Source organism: Falco rusticolus, chromosome 3 (genome assembly GCF_015220075.1).
Source record: "Falco rusticolus isolate bFalRus1 chromosome 3, bFalRus1.pri, whole genome shotgun sequence".
Taxonomy (NCBI): Eukaryota; Metazoa; Chordata; class Aves; order Falconiformes; family Falconidae; genus Falco; species Falco rusticolus.
This window is the reverse complement of record NC_051189.1, coordinates 60,170,528-60,176,846: the sequence shown is the minus strand read 5'-3', so window position 1 is coordinate 60,176,846 and position 6,319 is coordinate 60,170,528.

Sequence of the window (6,319 nt, the reverse complement as noted above, 5' to 3'; positions counted from 1 at the left end):
TCAGTTGTTTACATGGTGCAGCCTTACAGGACAAGACCCATATTCTTCACACCATAGCCTTCACACCTACAGTTATTCCCATCCTTTCTCAGCTTTCTACCCAGATTTTTCTTTGGATTTTGGTGTGGTTTTTTTTTTGAGCAGAACTGCCCGTTGTCATGCAAATATAAAAGTAACTGGGTTAATATGGTGGGTCAGACTCAGTGCTGAAGAGGAAAGCCATATACACTTCCCAATGTGACATGCCAATAAATGTGTACCCTCAGTAAATTCCCAGGGTCTTTGGACAGCTGGCTGGAGTGCAGCAGCAGTCCTGCATGGAGAGCAATGGAGTCAGGAATAAAGACAGCAGTGACAAGGTCCGGGCACTGCTGCCTCCCTGGGGTGCAGTTTTGGGCTCCCTGTGCACAAATGCTGCCACTATTGCCTGATGGCAAAGAGCTGGGGTACAGCTTGGAGGCACAGGGGTTAGGCTGGGTCTCCTGGGCTGAGGAGACCAAAAAACTGAGGCAAAAAGAGAACATGACTCCTGTCTACATGAAGGTTTTGTTATGCAGCTCGTGGCATCAGGAAGCCTGAGGTGTGAGAAGACAGGGTTACATTTTCTCTGTGTGATTTTTCTATAAAATCTCAAGAAACTCACCATAGGTTTTTATCTGGACACTTAAAAAGAATCATGCAGCAAACAGACTAGAGGAAACTGGATTCTTTCCTCTGTGTGTGTTTTCATTTATGCTGAAGTAGAACAAATCATGGGCATCAGCTCTGACAACAATTCAGGACCTGTATTTCAGGCTCCAGAAATTTCAACACAAATTACCTGAGTCAATATTCCAAGCTTTTCCCTCTCAAATGCACTCCTGATTTGTGAGACAGATCGGCAGTCACAGGGGGCTGGGATTTACTTATTATTGGTAATGAACTCTTTTAAAATTTGAATTACTGTTAAGAGGTTATTTATTAAATCATTGTCCATAGAACTTGTTTGCCCTACTGTTACAATGAAGTTTGTTTGTTGCTTCATGAAACTTTGCAAAGATATGTAGTTTTCTATATATTTCTATACTTTTAATGGTAGGAATTAGCTTCCATCTTTTTCTTCCAGGTTTCATGAAGGCTTAACCATGTTAATATTGTGAGAGTTGCCAGATGGTGTTTTTTGCAGGTACTATTTACAAGTCCCATTTAAATGACAGTGTACTCAGACCTTAATGAAATAATTCTTTTAATTGGGCTGTAGCTGTTTTTAAAAGCCATGTTAAGCTGTTTCAAAAGCCAACGACAAAAAAAAAAACAAACCCCCAACAAAAAACAAAAAACACCCAAAAGCTGTTTTAAAAGCATGTAAAAGCTGTTTCACAAGCCAACAAGGTCACTGAAATTCTGTCTTTAACTCATTCAGCCAAAATTTTGGAAATGATCCTCTAAGAATGTATGTAAGGACCATTGTGACTAGGGACAGATTAAAGCAAGTGAACAAATACTTTCCCAGAGCTGGGCCTGTTCTCCCCTAATCAAATCCCTTTTAGGGTTTGTTCTGTGACTGTATCCCATAACCCCACAACCAAACATGTTCTCAGAGCATGTTACAATGTAAGTTATAATGTGACAGATTATGAGACACTTGAAGATAAATTTTGTATTTGCTCTTAAGTGGCTGATTGCCAAAATCAGCAGCAGTTATAAAATGTGTATATGGAGCCAGAAATCCTCCAAATAGGCATTCTCATGTGTACATTGAAATAAACCCAGAATAGTTGTTAAAATGTGTTTTTGTCAGTTATGGTTCTAAAGCACATCTTTCAATTATTACTGAAGTAAAAAAAAAACAACCACATAACAAAACAATGGTGTGCCATAAATAGGACTTTTGGATAAACTTTTGTCATCCAGGATTACACGATTTAGCCTCTAATTTCCAACATCTGCTTTAGATAGATTAGCATAGATACTCAATACTAATTATTTTGAGGTTTAGCAGCTATGTAAAACATAACTGTGAATCTTGATAATTTCATGGCTCTTAGCCTTCAGTTTCTGAGCTGTTAGTAACCACAAGGCATTTAGTTGACACTTAGTATTTTACTAAGTTTAAAGCATACACAGATTTGAGACAATCTTCTGATTTTCCCCCCTGATTTCCTTCAATTGGATTATTGTACAGTTTGTGTTAAGTTTATCCACTGGTGGGTGACATTTTTTGTGCTAGTGACCTGAATGAAAACAAGCTGCAGAGAACTCTGTCCGAAGTTGACAAGAAAAATAGCTGCACACAAGAAAGACAGCAGGAGCATTCAAGTGCCTTACTAATGATTTTTACACCTCTTCCAAAGCTCAACACCCTGTACTTACAGCAAGCAGGACCGAGCTCTCCCCTTTAAAATTCTGAGTCAGCACCACCACATCACTTTGCGACAGCTGGCTGTCAGGCACCCCACGGCTCATCAGCCCTGCTGGCAGAAATGACAATGGTATGTATAAGAGCACAATGACCTTGGTGTCAACGACAGTGTCTACCAAAGACTGGAGGCATAGTAAAACTGTAAGTTTGATGGCTTTTTCCCAGCTGGCAAATGTAAGTTTTCGTAGGACTTAATCCATATGGATGGATGTGGAACTAAACAAAGCAAAATGATACTCTTCCTGGGTCTCAGCTAGAGGGCCAATAAGTGATGAGTTTGACCAGTGCAAAAAGCTGTAGTAGGAGGTAAAAGTAGTAAAGTTCATGGGGATGTCGAAGCCCTTTCCTTTAGCAAGCACTCATTGAAGTAGAGAAGTGTTGCTCTCTGTTCAGTGTTCACCTCCTGGTGAAATATGAGCTTGTGAAGAGCAGATCCTCCCTTTGACACTCAAGTTTGGCAACATGTCTTGTTTCTACTGCTTATCTTCATATAGAAACTGCAGATCCAAACTTGTAAATCCTGTTTCTCAGAGGTAGCCCTTGAATATGTAAGGGTTCTCACAACAGAAGCATACTTGTGAACAAGAAGTCACATCCCTGTCCCCGGTATGGCTGGTGATGGAAGAAGCTATTTAGGACCTTCCCTGCTGTTGGAAGTGTTATGGAATACAGATCCAAATTCTGCTTTCCATCTGTCCTCAGGAACTGTGCTTAGGAAACTTTTTTAGCACCACTACCTTTAAAATCATCAGAGATGGGTATGATAGAGGTTGACTCCAGGTCAACAGTCCCAAGAGCCAAGGGGGCTCAAAGCTCCTGTGTGGAGGGCAATGCAAACCACACTCCGTGAAGGAAAAAGTGGGCATATGGGGTGAATCCTTATCTGGGTGAGGTAATCTGTGGTGCTCAAATACAAGCACCATTGCATATGAAGAATCTGCAGCTAGAGACAAAAATAACCTGAAATAAAAAAATTAATATTTATACTACGTCAGAAGTCTGATGTTCAAGAGAACATTACAGCTCCTTGCAGAAAACCATATATCTTCATGATGGTTATAAAATGAAAAAATCTTTTATCTCAAATGAAAGTCCTCGATTATATTTAGAACATTTTTTATATGCATCATTGATGATTAAGACCTTGTTTTCCCCTAAAATGTAGCAAAAAGAGAAGGAAAATATAATTAAATGTCATGGAGCTGTGATTGTTTCTAATTCATTGGACAGACTAGCAGTCAGCAAGATAAATAAATCATCCATAGATAACTCATATTGCCATATTTATGTGAGTGGGGTTGAAAAAAGAAAAGCAGTCAATAAAAATTAAATTGGAAATGAAAATATTGTTGCAGCACAGTTTTCCAAATGCATGCGACAAGTGAAAATAAGATGTGATAAAAAGTGAAATGTGAAATCTTTTAGTTCTTCCTACTATTGTTTATATGCTTTATTGTTTTATTCTTTATATGCCAAGCATTAGCTCATAAATATTTAGACATGAGAAAAGTAACGTGGGTACAAAATGGGTAGATTTTCCAAAGAACTTCTACTAGTGCTAGTAGCGATGGAGAAACAAACTTAAGCTGAAGCAAGATATAGAGTCTGGAATATATTTAGGCATTTATAACAGTCATTTCGAAAAAAAATAATCCAATCTCCTCAACAGAGGGTACATTATGTTTAGCAAGTGGGAAAGTGAATGATGATTAAAATATCTAAGAGAACTAACAGAGGGATGTTGGAGCAAGGAGTGATGAGCCAACCTCATCAGAAGGGATTAAAGTTCCCACGCTTCAGCAACAGAAAATATTCCAGCTCGCTTTCCCTCCAGTGACATGAAGGAACCATAAGCAAACCTTATGCAGTGCCACACTGGATGTATTGCATGTGTCAGATCTCTTTGACCGGATTTTCTCTTTCTATTCTTAGCAATTTTGTTTTCTAACACCAAAGTTGAAGGCTAGTCTGAAAGGTTTAAGATGTTACAACCATAAAATAAACATTAATCATAAGTTAGGGAAGAACATCTCCTGTACTGTACAGAGCTGAATAGGTATCTGTGTTGAAGACTCAGGAACTAAGAAGTTTTAAATGTGGGAAGGGTATTGGTGCTCCACAGACATGGAAAATGCTGAATAAGCTCCAAATGTCCATCGCTCCCTGTAAGTACTTCTATAGCCCAGTAGCCACCTAATCACGGCACTAAGTTCAGAAAGAAGCAGCAGACCGAGTGTTACATTACATTACAGCCCATTGCACATGAGCTCTGGAAAAGAGAGTGTAGGAAGTTTGAACACAGAACCCATCAGTTAATGAAAGAACTTTAAAGACATCCTAAGACCAACATCCTTCTGCGTGGATGACTCGGGCAATAACAGAATTTCTAGGGGGTACTTCTAGTGGGTAGCCTTACAAATCATCAATATAATGCTGAATTCACTTGCTTCAAAAACATGTATGTATCTATCTATCTATATTTTTTTAATATAAAAGAGTGCTGCCTGTTCTAAACATGAGGCCTGACTCTGATCCTGTTCACAGCTCGATGAAACAAGAACACTCCCAGCAAGATCCACAGAGTTTCTTTAATGAAGAATGAGTGAATGACAGATTGCATCCTGGGCTCATCCCAGGAGTGAAGCATGTGACCCATGGCTGAGTCTTATTCTTTAATGGTAAAAGGCTTTTTGAAATCCATTTAAGTATATTAGTGCTCCCAGAAAATTGTGCACTCACTCATTTTCTCAAAATAAATATCCTGGACTTAATGGAGCGTAGTGTCCTTTCACTACCGGTACCCAAGAACTCCAATTATGCTTTATTAAGCTATTAAATTGAACTGAACGAAAAGAACTGGCACTTACTGGCAAGATCAGTGTTCTAAAATGCTCAGTAATAAGCTATGGAAGAATTAGCAAGCAGTTATAAAACTGCCATCTCCTACCAGCTGCTATAATTCTGTTTTCTCAAAGAGTTAGAACATATTTATGAGCACATCTTATGCATGTGCACATATACACAGAGGGAGGCATGCACAGAGGTCCACCTGTGCTGTCACAGACTGAGCTGGCAGGGGATTTCAGCAAGCCAGCTCATTCTTGAGTGTGTTGTAGGCTGGTTCCTGCAGCATTTCCCTCATACAGGGTGTCCTCTGGAAGTCTCTAAAATCAGAGCATATATAGGACTCTACAGACCTCATGATGTAAAGCAAAAACCTTCCTGAGCCCCCAGATAGCTGGCGATGTATTGTGATGACAAATTAATCAACACTGGAGCTTCTTTCTGTTTGTTACTCCATGTGGTATGCAGGGAATGTAGAAAGGCGAAAAATCAGGCATTATAAACTTGTTACAATCTTGTAAGGTGGTATGATCCATGAACTTGAGATTTCCAAATAAAAACGTGATGACAACATTATAAAAGGCTTCAGGGATGTGAAAACATCTCAAATGATCATTTAATGCTTCACCTGCTTGAAAAATCAAAGAATAACTAAGTTATTGTTGACTTCAATGCCAGCTTGTTCAGTCACTTGCTTTATGCCTCTTAGAGCGCTGTTCGAAATACACAGCCAACCTTCATGATCTTTGCTTCACACTAGATTTATGGTAAAGCAGTGCCTTCATTGTCTTGTCTGCAATGCTGACATCCATTATGATATATTTCTTTTTTTTTAATTACTTTCTATATTTATTTTCTGACATTGATTTTATAGGTGACAAACATTCCCTTGAGTTACTGCTGAGTTGCCTCCTCACTCTTTCCCTAATGCGTGCATTAAAAGCACATGTTTAGATCTACTTGCTCAAAATTGCCACAGTATGGAGTGAAAAGAGCAAATAAAATAGTTAATTAATTATGCAGAGCTGATAGTGGAGCTAAGCCAGAGCTACTAGCCCTCTCTACTTTTAGCAG